Source organism: Eufriesea mexicana, unplaced genomic scaffold, assembly GCF_001483705.2.
Source record: "Eufriesea mexicana isolate 0111107269 unplaced genomic scaffold, ASM148370v2 scaffold4744748804, whole genome shotgun sequence".
Classification (NCBI taxonomy): domain Eukaryota; kingdom Metazoa; phylum Arthropoda; class Insecta; order Hymenoptera; family Apidae; genus Eufriesea; species Eufriesea mexicana.
The window spans coordinates 51,066-68,029 of record NW_016907994.1 but is presented as its reverse complement, the minus strand read 5'-3'; positions in this window follow the sequence as shown (position 1 = coordinate 68,029).

Here is a 16,964-nt window from a genome sequence, read left to right as displayed (position 1 = left end):
AAATAAATATCTAATATCTCTCAATATTTGTAAATAAATAAATAAATATCTAATATCTCTCAATATTTCTAAATAAATAAACAAATAAATATCTCTAACATCTCTCAATATTTCTAAATAAATAAATAAATAAATATCTCTAAGATATCTCAATATTTCTAAATAAATAAATAAATACCTTTAATATCTCTCAATATTTTTAAATAAATAAATAAATAAATATCTGTAATATCTCTCAATATTTCTAAATATTTCTAAATAAATAAATAACTAAATATCTCTAATTACGAATCCATCTCAATAAAATCCAACACAGATATTCGTAAAACCTACAAAACCGAGAATTTAAAATTATTATTCTCGATTAATTTCCTGCTCGCAGTGCAACAATAGCGGAATACCAAATCACGTCACTCGCCCCATAAAATCTTACATTAACCATGGCGGAAGTGCAAATTCCCGAATACCCTCATCTCTTACGTGACTAGTGTTAACATTCGTATTATGTAGCAGTAACCACGCGATAGATAGTAAATCGTCAGTTGATGTACCATAGGTGCAAAGCAAATCTAGTTATAGCAGCCGGCCTCTCGAGCCGTCTTGTAGCTAATATGATAGACTGCCATTAGGGATATCTCGCTGTCATGACGAGGGGACTGTGAAACGCGCAAGGAGTGGGTGGGGGAGGGGAGTAAGGGCTACACAACATAGAGCCACGACAGGGTACGTTAGTTCGGGATATGCTAGTTAGTAAGACGTATTACTTACGTATGAATTATGCAGTACCTTGGTAGTGGCTGCCGAATAGCCTTAGCTTCTACCATCTTAGGACTTAGGTAAACGGAACTCTCTCTCTACGGACAGGAATTCGGTTAAGTTACCCTCTTTACACATTGCCGGGCGCCTGATTTCCTTTTGTAAACACGAAAGCGACCGTCCCAATACAAAATACATCGGGACGTCGATTAACAGCGTGTTTGGTTTCGTATCCACGTTTCATCGTCACGGTAGGACGAAGGTTCTCTAACCTTTAACTGTGGATGACGAGCTTGTGGAATTTGAGTGAAAAATAGCAAAATATGAGTGTGCATGTGTATGGTCGAGTGATTGCGCGAGTATTAATACGTGGTGTACGGATATTTGTTTCATGTGTGAGAGGACAATCTTATGGTCGAATGTTCGGTAATTGCTATGTGAAGGTGTCAGTTGCAGAGAATGAGAGAGAGTATACAGTAAGCGGGAGGAGAGAATACATATTGTTAGTGAGAGACAAAGAGTATTAGAGAGATAGAGAAATACACTGTAGAACAATAATTATTAACTTCGTGTATTTATTTTGTAAACACGAATTGTTACGTCGACAGTTCGAAGATTAAGACGTAAACATCCGAAACATTTACTACAATAGAACCATAACATCTCTCATGTATACATATCACATACCGTTTAAAGAAACGAAAGTCAAGCGTTATTGACCATGTAAAAATATTTGTAAATATTTTTAAACAGACGCAAATAATAAAGGGAAAAATATTTTTTAAAAATTTGTAAACAATAATGATACTTCTATAATAATAATAATAATAATAATAATAATAATAATGATAGTACTTCTGTAATAATAATAATAACAATAATAATACTTTTATAATAATAATAATAGTACTTCTATAATAATAATAATGATGATAATAATAATAATAATACTTTCATAATAATAATAATAGTACTTCTATAATAATAATAATGCTTTCATAATAATAATAATAATACTTTCATAATAATAATAATAGTACTTCTATAATAATAATAATACTTTCATAATAATAATAATAGTACTTCTATAATAATAATAACACTTCTATAATACATGATTAGCTAATTTATTCACAGAGTTAACTTGACATTGAAAAATGATTCTTCAATGAGCATGACAAGTCAATTTATTTTTATCTATTGTTCGCAGAAATATTTTTTTAGAAATACATAGCTTCGACAAGATTTTGATTTATTGTTTTGTAAGTAATAAATTACATATGTGGAGAAAAATGAAATTGGAAATAGTAAAATTAAGACTGACAATTTTTCGTTAGTTGTAGTATATGTACTAAGTGATGCATCCATAATTATGGTGTCTCTCCTAATATGATCACAATTATTCATGTCACGTGTGAAAATATTGTATTTATACAGAAATTGAAAACAGTTAATTTCTCTAAAATTACTTATAAAAAATATCCTTTTTGTTTGTAAATTTTCAAAAATCGTAACTATATACTTTAGCAATGTTTCTTGTCCATACAAAACTCGCAAAAAGTTTTGGTGAATGCAAATCTGGTTCTCCAACGAGTATGAGATCTTTAATTTATGTATTAGAATGAAAATAATTAGGTACATATAATTAGATACTATTAGATCGTAACAGTGTGGCGATGAAAATAATTAGGTATTGTCTGCATAATTATGTTCCTCTCACAGTGTAAGTTAATATTAATTTTATTAGAAGCAGTCGTTTTAACTATTTCAGTAGTCCTAGGACTTTAAACAAGAGTTTTTGAAATTCGAAGCTTTTTGCAAATAAAAGTTTCATTCCCTTTATAAAGAACCCATTATATGGGGTTTCAACACCTTATACTATTAGCCCTTTTATTCCTGCAGATGTTGTGTGACGTCATGCTACAACATGACTGCCGAACTGCGAACGTGATCCAACGTCCATGGATTTCAAAGGCTGTTAGAGCTTAGAAAATTCTTTCTGCACGCTTATAATGCAGGATATTATATTTCTATTAAGATTTTGTTAGACTTAAACAAAAATAAAATTTGTTAAATTAATTCAGGATAGAGCGTTACTACTCTTTTCATAACTTAGGAGTGGAAAAATTAGAAAACGTTGTCCTTTATACTAAGTGTCAATCTAAAATTACTCTCAATTTTGTGCAAGAAACCAACATCACATAATTCATAACAGAGTTTCATTTTGGACTAAAATAAATAGAGAAAATAATAATAACTCTATCATGTATTCAATAACTAATAATAAATATATTATAGAATACATACCATGATAGTAGACAGGTATATAGATCACCAATTGTGACGGTAATTATGACAGTGTCAAAATAAATACCTAAAACTAGTGATTTTTCCATTTACGTTGTTTCATATTTGTTTAACTTCCAATAAAAACTGCCTTAAGAAAATAACGAAAAATGTAACCATTAGAGTGTATTTTAAAAAATTAAGTTTTCAATATACCCAAATTAAAAATTTTTCATATTTCGATACGAAAGATACACGAATTAGAGTTTCTTAATCACCGTCACAATTGAAGGTTAATTTTTACCCTCATGCCTTGGCTCAAGGTGTCGCTGTCTTGGTGATTAACCTTTTGCACTCGATGATTACTTTCGTTACAGAAAAATAGCAATTTCTGCTGTAACGTCGAGGATATTTTTGAAACAGTAAATAAGGAATCGAGTATAAATTAGCGCTTAAAATTATTTTATTTTGACGTTCCATGCAAGCTTAGGTTATTTTAGATTTGATATCTTAATTAACACGGATCTTCGGAATTTGATTAAGGCTCACCTCTCGAGTGCAAAGGGTTAAAATTCTAGCGGTTCGCAAATGTGCAGGATACTTAAAACCGGTTGTTAAAAATAAAAAATAAAAAATAAAGTTTTTAATGTACCCAAATTAAAAATTTTTCATATTCCGATACGAAGGATACACGAATTAGGGTTTCGTGATCACCGTCACAATTGAAGGCTAACTTTTACCCTCGTGCCTTTGCCCAAGGTGTCGCTGTCTTGGTGATTAAAATTTCAGCGGTCCGCAAATGTGCAGGATGCTTAAAACCGGTTGTAAAAAATAACGTTTGCATCGATATCGCGGGGTAGCTTTTTGAATTTTTAGTGGAGAAAAAAGCGTGTCTAAAGGCATGTAAAGGCATTCATAACTTGTCTGCCCGCGCGTAAATTTATTCTACTTGCACTCTCGGTCCAGCTGCTATTTACGCCGACATTCTGGTAAGAGGAAATTAAACAGCGATATCATAAGGACCGGCTAACGCTCGGACTCTCGTGTCACATTATTTTCTCAACTTGTGGGTGATGTTGACTTTTGGCTGAATTAAATTAATGTTCATTTCACGGTGACGTCCTGCTAGTGAAATAGTCCACTTCGTGAAATATGTTTACTGTTTAGGTATTTAATATTCGCTGGTAAGAAAAATTCGTTTAAGCAGTCGACCGTGTAAACTGCATTGCGAAGGAATTATATGGATCGTGATTTATTAATCGTTGTATCGTAAATAGGCAAGTTGCTGCGGATTAAGCAGTATATTTAATGTGTTAATAATAAATTGGTATCGGGTTTCGACGCTTATGGAATAGTTCAGCTTGCTAAATTTGCTATACAAATTTATTATTATTATAGTACGATATAGTATATACAAATAATACATTATGTAGCTATGTCCTGCTATAAATCTCTGAACATATCGAATAGTAAAACTAGTTAATTAAACATTAAAAATTTTTAATAAAAATAGAGCATAGAGATTAAAGATGATTCGTAAACATAAAATTGCAATAATATTTTTCGCAATGATTTTGTTCTTTTATTTTGAAAAATTTCAAATTTTTATAGTATGTATACAACAATTTTCTCATTGTGTAAAATACAATTAAGATCTGTGATAATATTCTAAGCTTTTTGTTACTTGAATTTTCGATAATTTCATTATTCTTTCTTTTATATAATAATTCGGAATCCCCTATATATATATCATTAATTATTCAACATTTATTGCTATTATAACGTCCAATTATTTAGTACTGCTATACAATTTTATTATTATTATAGTACTGTTATATAGTATGTACAAATAATACAGCATACATATAAGCTGTATACATAGGTAGATAAATACACTTACAAAGTGTCCCATTTGAGAGAAAGGTTTGAGAGAAAATAGTTTGGACCGAAATTAAATTGTTTCTAGAGGGATGGATATATGGCAATGACCTTGGAAATGTCTGCTAAAGTCAATTGGGAATTTTTTAAATAGAATCTATATTTTTTTATTCTGTATTATTATCATCATCAATACAAAAAGGTTGTCAAAGTACTATTTAAATATAATTTTTGTATAAACCGCTTCAGGAAAATATGAATTCCTTGAGGTTCCCTACTACACGAATATAAAGGGTGTCCCAGAATTCAGGCATAAAGTAATTTTGATAGAAAACAGGATTTTAATTAAAAATTATAAAATTATTAATTCATTGCTCAGCAATGAAGATGGATTGTTTTTCCGTGTAGTTCTCCATTTTTAATAACCCTGAACCATCAGCTATTATGCTGTCTTCTTCTTTTCGTTGGCGATACTTTACCACACAAATGGTACAAAATTCAAATCTTACTTGAATTTTGGGACACACTATATATGCACATCCCATTTGATACAATACCTTTTAATATAAAATTCGACGCATTATCAGAATTTGAGAAGAAATATTAACTATTCCATTTTTAAAAAATTGAGGGTGACTTCATATCTTGATAAATAAACAAAATAACATGAAATTGATTATATTACTATATATCCTCCTAGATACCATGCAATATCTATTTAAAACAATTTCCTCGATGAACAAATATTTTATGAATTATTTAAGATCACGTTATGAGACTCACCCTGTATATCTATGTATATCTGTAATTTAATTAGACAGATATAATGGATGACATAACATTTATTATAGAACAAAAATGTAAGCCTTGAAGGTTTGTAAGGGTGAAATTTCTGGTATAGGTGAAAGGGTAGGACAAATTATCTATATTTTACAGTCATGGTTTATTTTATTTCGTCTAAAGCGATGTAATAATATATATATTATTTTTACTGTTTCCCTAAGTTATTTACATTTATCATTTTAGTAGTTACCAAAGGTAGATCATAAGCGATAAAACTTGGTTTGCAATGTGCAATAAAGCAACAAAATTTCACTACTTCTAATACAGCTAACACTAATGCAAATAATAACAAAAATTCTACTGATACTAATTTTATGGATATTTATTAGCACAGTATTGTCGTCACAAGTATAATAAAATATAGACTATAACGAAATTTAAAAACTGATCAACTTTTTGTTGTCCTTTGCAATGAAAATAAAAATTAACTAATTTGGTGGATTAAATGTACCAAATAATTAAATATCCAATCACAATAATAACATAATAATTATACTTAACCAGTTTCTATCTGAAATTAATAACTGTAGTCTTTTATTACTTCTGTTGGACTAAAATTCGCGATGAAGGGGACAGCGACGTCTAGACAAACTTTTTGTCCACGGGAAATGATTTCGCGAGTTAACCGATAGCTTACGTGTGATCCTTCTTAGCCGTTTCCTATCTATAATACTTCCTGTGGAGAGGATCCGAAGGAACGAGTCGGTGGATGCTGGATGACGGCGATGCAAAGAGGGTGGGGGCTTCAAGAAGACCGGTGCAGGGGGCGTAATGGAGGCTAGTTAAACATTAAGCATCCCCTGATACCTTGCTAACCCCTTACTAACCCCAGTTAAGGTGTATGCAAGGTATACAGCTCTAGGTGGTTTCCTATGCCTTACGGACCTCCGTATACATTCTTACTAATTGACGTCCTGCGCGTCTGCATTATGCACTTGCGATTACTCCCGGGCGTTTTCTTACTAAAATAATATATCCGATCGAACTGCGTGCCGCTGTATCTTGCTAGGAAATAGCGAAATGTTACTCCTTTCTCCTTGCACTGCAGTAGCTCGACCAAAAAATAGTATCGTTATTTCCGATTAGATCCTAGATCTTTAGATTCCCTTTAACGTAGATCCTAATTTATCGTAAAATAATTTTTAGCTTTTTTAATAGGTTTGTGAGCAGCGAACGAACGTTAATATTATAATATTAATTATATATCGGGTTGGCAAGAAAGTAATTTCGGTTTGCATCGGTAAATAATGTTATGCTCGTTTAGTTATTCTTTTGTCAATGTTAGAATTTTTTTATTTTCAGATGTGGTAGTCGATACCTTTAGGTTGCTATTTCGTGAAATTCCGTGTAATTTCGTTTATAACTGTCAGTTCACGGTCAGTCTTAACATGGAGTGCAAAAATAAGCATTTTCGACACATTTTACTTTTTTATTTTCATAAAGGCAAGAATGCGGCTGAGGCTCGCAAAGAGATACGAGAAGTTTATGGTGTTGATTGTTTAACAGAACGCACGTGTCAGAATTAGTTTAAAAAATTTCGTTCTGAAGATTTTTCACTGAAAGATACCCACAACGTTCTGATCGACCTTCTGAGATTTACGCACTTGGTTAAGCTTTTTGCAGATAAGGACCAGAAATTCTATGAGCGCGGGATCACGAAGTTACCTGAAAGATGGCAAAAGGTCATCGAATAGAATGGAAGATATTTGACCGATTAAAGTTCATTTACTGTATAGAAAAAATTGAGTTTTATTTCACGCTAAAAAACCGAAAGTACTTTCTTGCCAATGCAATATTATAATAATAATTTTCGTATGCAAATTTTGTTTCGTTTATCGATAGATCCCTAGATTTTTGATAAATCAAAGGCCTCAGCGAGCTGCATTGGCGTAGATAATATTCTGATTGATGAATTAAATGCAAGACTCGTCAAGTCCAGTGAACAGACTGGTCCGATAAGGAGTATCTGCAACTATAATGAGATTGTGAATTCTCTTAGAGCCTGATAACAATAAACGTAATGAACACATCCCTAGGGGCTACCTACTACCGAGATACATTGTTAATACGACTGCTGAGTAGAGGTTTGTCGTTTGGATAGGTGATTAGTACTCTATCGAACACGCCTCCAGTTCTACTGAACAGACAGAATTTCTTACTTACCGATACTCCTTGGAGACTTAGAACTTCCCACACCAGTTTCCCATTAGACTCTGAAGAAATTCATTTCCACTGGTGGGTCTTTCCTTGTTATTTTTCAAATAATATTTGCAAATATTTTGTAGCGAAAATCACGTGGAACGGTGCTTAATAAAATATAAATCGAATATTGACACTAATAATAAGATGATTAATAATTACAGTAATATTAATAGGAATATAATTCACATATACGTGTAATTATGTTTCCATCTTACTAAAATTTGACACGAATTCTGCTAGAAGCAACTCAATGCATTTATTACAGCAATAATAAAAATAAAAAAATAAAAATAAATTATTTCAACTCCATAATATTAATATTAATAATAATTAAGAATAATGTTTTGCCTTTCAAAGTATTTATTTTAAATTTAACCCTTTGCACTCGAGAGACACCCTTCAGTCGCCATTTTATAAAATTTCGAAGCTCGATATTAATTAATATATCAAATTTAAAATTAAATTAAACAATTCTGCAATTTCTTATATATTACTCAAGAAATATCATCAGCCTTATAGCAGAAAATTTTCCAACTCGTACTCTCCTTTAGCCAAAAAATCGTCGAGCGCAAAGAGTTAATAGTATAATTTATTAATATGCAAATAATTTATTAGATACAACTTTTAAAAGATCAAACATTCGCTTTTCCCTCGTAGAAAGGAGAGGACGTGAAATTACAGAGAGCGTGAATTAAATGTGACGTTTCAAATTTTGCGCTGACCTTCCGTTACATTATTCGCTCCTGTGTAGTAAAAAAAGGGGGATATACTTAGGGGGTCGAAAACATGATTAAAGATTTTCCAACGTAGGAGGAAATGGATTTCTGATACGCGTAATGCCACCCTATTTGGAACTATTACGCGTAAGTCCCAAGTAAGCCCCCTATATCCATTCACCCCTGGTCGAAATATATTTAGTAGATCAGAAGGCATCTACTTGCGCCTTAGCACCCGTATACAATGTGCCGATAAGCTATAAATCATTCGAAAAATAATTTTACGCGTAACATTTGCGTTACGAGAAATTCATTTAACGTATAGAAACCATTTTTAATTGAAATTTTATTCAAACTAAATTTTATATCGTAAACAATGTGAGACGATATAATGAAACAATTAAATTCAAATGAAATTACAGGGTGGTAGGTACTACATTCTAATTATTATTAAATTATTGTAATAAACTGTTATTATCTTGGCAGCAGTATATGACGCAGTGATGAGATATAAATTATTACATAAGTAACAACTTTAATAGTAATTATAAATAATAACGTAAATAGGCACATAAATAACAGAAGTCATCTTTAATTAAAATTTTTCAAAATTAATTGATACCAGAATTAATCCTTTGCATTTGAAGCTTTTTCTGCGTCAGAGAAAAACTGCAATTTAAACTTTGTCTGTTATAAATTTGGTGACATATTTTGCTATATATAAAAGGAATCATGTATAAATTAACACGTTGCACTCGTTTATTTAAATATCTCGTATATTGTAACATTATCTTAATTTTAATATTGATCATTAATCCTTATAATTTTGTTAAGTGGAGGCAAAATAAAACAATTCTATTAACATGAAATTAAAGAATGATAAAAATTTGATAAACACTCATAAGTATTAAGTGATTTTACACAATATGCAATTTTTCTGAGAATTTTTATGAGAATTACAATGGGAAGCCTCTTAAGGCCAGAAATTTAATTCTGGAAAAGAAAAAAGGAAAGGAATTGTAAATTAAAATTATTTTAAAATTTATTTATATAGTAGTCCTATTTCTATTCTATCTATATCATTGAATAGGAACTAAAATACCACATTACAGGTTATTAACGTCTTTATAACGGAGTGCATAAAATTAACCACCAGAAAATAACTATTTTCCTCCACCTAATAAATATACCAAAGAAATTCCATTACCTTTGGAACAATCTATCAGTTTAACCCTTTGCAGTCAAAAAGCAATTGCCAATAAACACATAGAAAAATTACAGCAAATTCATAGGAAATCTCGAAGTTTGAAATACGATAAAAATACATAAAACATAAAAACGAAACAATAACGTGAATAAATAAATTAATATACAATTTCTTTTCTCTCGTCTGATTCCTAAAAATTCCATCGACAAATGCTATTTATAACAAACTAATTTCACGTTGCTAATTACCTACAGCCAAAATGCTTCGAGTGAACTGTGTTAATCATATCCCTCAATTTTTACAGTCATCTTGTTAATCAGATTGCACGTTCATTACCATATCTTACCAACGAAACTTAAGAAATAAAATACAGAAAGCACTTTTCTCGTAGCTTAAGGTACATATTGTGGATAGAAATGGAAACCAATTTCTTGTACGTTTTTTAACAGTTAACAAATTAATATATTTATATAACAATATTTCAATATTGACATCAATTCGCAATATAATATTTTAACCCTCTATGGACCCCTGTATCTTTCAAGTTACATGTTAATGTATGGGTATTTTATTAAATACTGCATTCAACGTTATCGTCTTCTTCACTCCAGTTCGCGATTTTTCTTTCGATATATTTATCATTATTTTTACAATACCTCCCGTGGATCCATTTTTAAAAATTCTAATTCTTTTTCATTTACCGGTTATTCGATCATGATAGGTTAGGTCCTCTATGGTCCCTATGACCTATTTTCCACAAGATGGCGTGGAAAATTATCTTGTCTATCTATTGCACATTATCTTGGCACAATAGTACAAACGTTGTTAATTCAAACTTTCAATATGAATTCGTTATAACAAAATTGTCAAAACTGCTGAATTTATTGGTTGATATTTTTTGACTTTATGTTACATACAATTCTTGTAGTCAAGGAAATTATATATTCGGTCCATAGAGGGTTAAACAAAAAGATTCACACTATCTAGAAAATTCTTCTCTCACTGTTATTAACACGTGTTTACTATTTCACGATTCTCACGAAACTGTTTCATTCTGGCACATTCTTCTAAGCATTTTTTAACAACATTCATACAAGATTCCACTCGCACATGTTATATTTATATCATCTCAAATGACTTTCATTTATGTGAGTTTGCTGTATAACAATTATATATTTATTATAAAACTATAATATGCACACGTCTTATTTCCTAATTGTTCACTCTCACGCTTTTCATAACAAACTGAAACTCCTCATAACACATTGACTCTGATCCATAGCAACTGCACAACACCACGCATTCTAGATCTTCCACTCGCACTTCCAAAAACATACATATCTACAATCGTGCCATTACTCGACCACACACACTCGCATTCGCACTAATAAAACCAAATCCACAATTTATTCTACCTCATTACCATTCACGCGTATAAAACCTACACTCATACTGTCATAAAACCAATACTCACAAGATTTACGTAGATACACGCGTCTTTGGGCTCAAAAGGTGACAATTAGAAGCACTAACACGACATATTCAAATAATAGTAAAAACCACGCACGACTCATCCTTCAATCTACTATCCATGTTCCACAGTAACGCGATTATTACGCTTCAAAAACAACTGACAAAAATGACAAAATTGAATGATAAATTTTAAATAAAAAATTAAAAATCCCCCATTTGGGTTACGATACGTCCAACAGCGATAAAGGTAGACTTGATAAGAATAGCATCGACGGAAACTCGGCACCGATGGATATACTCGCAAGATTTACATAGATACACGCTGAAAAGATGACAATTGGAAGCACTAACACGACATATTCAAATACTAGTAAAAACCACGCATCACTCATCCTTCAATCTACTATCCCTGTACCATAATAACGCGATTATTATATACACATATATAAAACCTTCATTTATACTCTCATAAAACCAATACCTACACTGTATATCGTCACTAAGTCGATCTTAATTAGCGACGATTAGTGACGGCCGGTTCATTGAGGAAGGTTGTGTCTAGCTTCTAAGTGTTAAGTGTACTGTATTTTAGTAGAACTCTGCTCGTGACTGTTCTGTCGGTGGTTTTATAAGCTTCCTCTGTCTGCTGATTGGTTAAGAATAATATTGGGGGTGTGTGCTAGCTTTCTTTCGATGGTGGTGGTTGTTTAAACAGTCTGGATCTTTATGCCTGTCGTCTTAAGGGTGATATATTGTTGCCTCTTACGGTTTATCCAAGTGGTGGCTTAGGTGATAATGAGTATAGAAGTCAAGGGACGCTGACAATAAGGACATAAAACAGTCTTCCATTTGACCTAGGACATTGTGGCCCTAGAGCCGCAACGCTGGTACTTGTAAAATTTCAGAGCCTTCGCATTTAGGTGTACAGTCTGTTCTAAACAAAAGGATGAACGGGATACTGGAACGATATTTTAAGGATTAACACACACGTATACGTATGCACTGGAAAGTTTTCACGGAAGAACATTCAACCGCAAATTACTTTCTTGAAGAGGGGTGTATCTTCTTGAATGTAGCAAGTGAAATCGCTAATTGGTACATGGGAAATATTAACAAACCGCTGTGCAAGTGCCGATGATTTACTGCAAGGTTTGATTGAATTCATCCCGCTTCTGTTTACCTGCCCTCTCTCTCTCCTCCCTCGCTATTTCTCCATCCCTCTCACCGCGAACCTCCAATATTTAGCTCTCTCTCTCTCTCTCTTTTTTCCTTTTTTTTTTTTTTTCATTTTTTTTTCATTGGCGTCGTTTATTTTTTCTGGCTCGTTCGTTCATCCATCCCGACGTTGCGAAGTTGTATACTGTAAAACTGGAAACAGCGAACGGTGCACGTTTCCCGCTACACGCCGCTGCCATTCTACCACCCCTTCTCCCATCGCATACAACCCTCCACTTTCCGCTGCGCGTTGCTGCGTTTTATTTTCATTTTAGCAGAGGCAACGGAAAGGTATGCCACGATCGGAAGGTAGGTTGGGAATGATTTCTCAATCGGTCGGCCTCTGTATATTTTATTCCGTGTCAATTCGTTAGCAGCCGAACAACGACCAATACGGCAAGAATCAACCGATTCGTTCGCCGTGCTCACTGATAAAACACTTTAATTGCGGCACCATGTTGTTTGCGCTTGTATACGTCACGGGCCACTCGCGCTCCTAGAATTATTAAAGTTAAGAAGGGTTTGCTTCCGTTTGATAATCTCGGATTAGTTTACTCGGTGTAATTCATTTATCTTTTCTGTTTCTTCTTTTTTTTTTTCGTTTGGTAATTTTTTTTTTTTTTTCGTTTGATAATTATTTTGTGGAATTTATTCGTTTCGTTTCGTGGTACCTTTTCATAGAGTTTTAAATAAATTTGTATTCTGTTATACGATTTTTATTTTATTATAATAGAGATTATGATAACCTGCTCACTTGCACTCCTAAAATTATTAGTTAAAAAGGGTTTCCGTTTGATAATCTCGGATTAGTTTACTCGGTGTAATTCATTTATCTTTTCTGTTTCTTCTTTTTTTTTTTCGTTTGATAATTATTTTGTGGAATTTATTCGTTTCGTTTCGTGGTACCTTTTCATAGAGTTTTAAATAAATTTGTATTCTGTTATACGATTTTTATTTTATTATAATAGAGATTATGATAACCTGCTCACTTGCACTCCTAAAATTATTAGTTAAAAAGGGTTTTCTTCAGTTTGATAATTTATTTATTGGATTTGTTTATTCGGTGTAAATTGATTTCTCTTTTTCGTTTGGTAATTATTTTGTGGAATTTATTGGTTTCGTTTCGTGGTACCTTTTCATAGTTTTTAAATAAATTTGTATTCTGTTATACGATTTTTATTTTATTATAATGAAGATTATGGTGATTTGGTCACTTGCACTCCTAAAATTATTAGTTAAAAAGGGTTTTCTTCAGTTTGATAATTTATTTATTGAATTTGTTTATTCGGTGTAAATTGATTTCTCTTTTTCGTTTGGTAATTATTTTGTGGGATTTATTGGTTTCGTTTCGTGGTACCTTTTCATAGAATTTTAAATAAATTTGTATTCTGTTATACGATTTTTATTTTATTATAATAGAGATTATGATAGCCTGCTCACTTGCACTCCTAAAATTATTAGTTAAGAAGGATTTGATTTGGTTTGGTAATCTTATAATTAAATTTGTGTATGCAGTGTAAATGATTTATTTTTCTTTCCCTTTTTTCATTTGATAATTGTTTTGTAGAATTTATTAGTTAAGTTCTATGTTTCTTTGTAAAGGAATTTTGAAAAACTTTTTCTTCTTTTATTTTATTGTAATACAGTGTACTGTGATACAGATATTGTAACTTACAGTTGATGACAGTGCAAGTAACGAGTTTGAAAGATAATTATCTTATCTATATTAACAGAAAGATTAATCTTTAGATGTTAAATTCATGTAATACGATTTTCTTTTAGTTATTTAATTATTAATTTCGCCTTTAATTATTTTTTACAGTTTCAAATTTACTAAACTATTTAAGAATACTTTCAAAAAGTTTCTATTGTTATACAAATTTTTTATTTTATTTACATCTATGATAATGAAAATGTTGACTTTCATTGATGTATTTGTTGGGTGACAAATGCCTTAAATATTAAATTTATGTTAAATAATTTTCTGAATATCAAAGTTTTTAGCAATGATAATATTAATTTAAAAAAATAAATAACAGCAGTATACTTGATGACAGAAAAATTATTATTTAAATACAATAGTAAATGAATATTTATAATCTTTGAAGTATACTAACTTACAACCTCTTGAATGTATTAATATTTTAAATAATGTATTGTAGAAGAGGATTTTTCATACAAATTTCTTGCAAATACTTCTATATATATATTTCTTACAAAAATTTCTGTAAACATTCGCAGGAAAAATGTCTATAAATATTTGTTGCAAAACGTATCAATCTTCGCCGTAGAAACAAACGATCTTTAACTCGATCAAATGTTTCAATGTCGTAAAATACACCTTCCGGCTGTGTTAAGCGACGATCCAGAATAGATTTTATCGCGAAAACTGGCGCAAGCTCGCGGAAAGCATCGCTGAAGGAGAAAAATCTAATAGATGATCGAAATCGAGTTTGAGCCCCTGTAAGAAACTGGCCTTTCCACCCTTCTTGCTCGTGTTCGCGTTACAACATCGTCGATACTGTCGCCCCATCGAGCTTAGAATGAAATCCAGTTCGCATTTGAATCAGTCGGTAACGCAATCCATTAGCTCCTAACAGCCAATACTCGGAGGACAGCGTGGAAGAAAACGACTCTAAAAAGGAAAAAGAATGGAGGGATGGATAGACGTCAATACGAACCATAGGGTGTCGCGAATGATTAGTGTTACGTATGAATAGCTTCTGAGACGAACGATCTTTACATGCGATATTCGAAGAGAAAAATTGTTATTTCTTTTAGTATTTCTTTTAATATTTCTTTTTATTGGTTTTATCGCAAATATCATATTTAAAAAAATAGCACTTGGATAAATTTAATTATTGAACTTACGATAATATATTTTTTTAAATTATTATAGGAGTTTGAAAATACTAGGAACAGAAAATTTATTATATTCAATATTATTTGCATTATATCATATAATATCAAATAATAAGAAAGGGCACTTTGCTTATCAAAAATTATACAAAATTTAAAATTTTAAATATTATACAAAATTTACTATAAAATATCTAACTTTTTGTGTTCGGGTTTTACTGTTTATATCTCTCTAAGGAGTTATTAATGTCTTCATATCTTCACCACTGACACTAATATGACTTAACATTTATTAATAACGCTTAAAGTTTGATTAATTGCACACTCATACTGTCTAAGTAAAGGCAATATATTTTTGTTAATATCACATACATATATAATATATAATAAATTTATTTGTATTGTAATAGGCTAACTTTAATAAAATGTTTACAATTCTTTTTACCCTAAAAATTTACCCTAGTATACACGTCAAATAAATAAATAACGTGGTAATTCAGGTAATTTTAACATACAGTATCACTATACAGAAAGTTACATAAATACCATTTAAGGCGAAAAATTGTTTCAGCAATCAATTGCACAAAGTAATGTTCGAATTCGATAAATTACATACGAAATAAAGCTATGGCAGATTAAGGAGAGGAAAGAAAGTCGATGAACAAGCAATTACTGTGAACTACAGTAAACTGGAACACTCGTGGTTAGAACGACTTGCCTGGTCGTCCTGTTTGGCGTCAACCACGTTAACGCGCCAGACGTTTTCGCATCGTTTTCACAGTGACGTAGGTACACAGGCATGGTCGATAGGATTCGTATCTGCAAAAGACTAGAAGCCATCGTCGTCCTCCACGCCTCAGGCACGACAGAGACATCGTGTTTAGAGCAAGATTCACAAGCACGATAAGCCAAGGTACAATGCTTTGAATACCCATCCAGCATCTCGATAAGATCTTAACGTCCTCTAAGAGTAAACGAAATTAAATTCGCTCGGCATTCTAAGAGCGGCCGAACGTAGCCGTTAACACGAACCTAGAAGTATATATAGTACATGAATACGGATAGATACGAAAAGCATGAAGCAGGAGATCGATACCTTTCTTTCCCTTTCTCTTTCTGTGTATCCTTCCCCTTCCCTTCTTCCTCCGCCTTCTCTCTTTACATCCAGCCAGCATTCCCTTCCGTACTCTCTACGCGAACAAGGGACATCCCGATCGGTTTTCATTTTTACTTTTCACTTTTCCCACTATATGGATTTCGTGCCAAACGCTCCACTCGGTTGACAACATTCGCCGGATCATGCGACCGACGATAAAAGTGTCGTTTAGATAATCCGGCCATGCGTAATGCGCGATAATACGCGCGTTCGCTGTCGTTATCTGCGTGCGTGTGATATCACGAAGAGGAATGAATTGACATGCTCTGTATCCAATATTCTGAAGATATACGTACCGAAATAACCTTCCTGCACCAACTGCTAATTTCAATGGACAATTTAGATTAATCTCCCTATGTAGTAACCTCTCGAA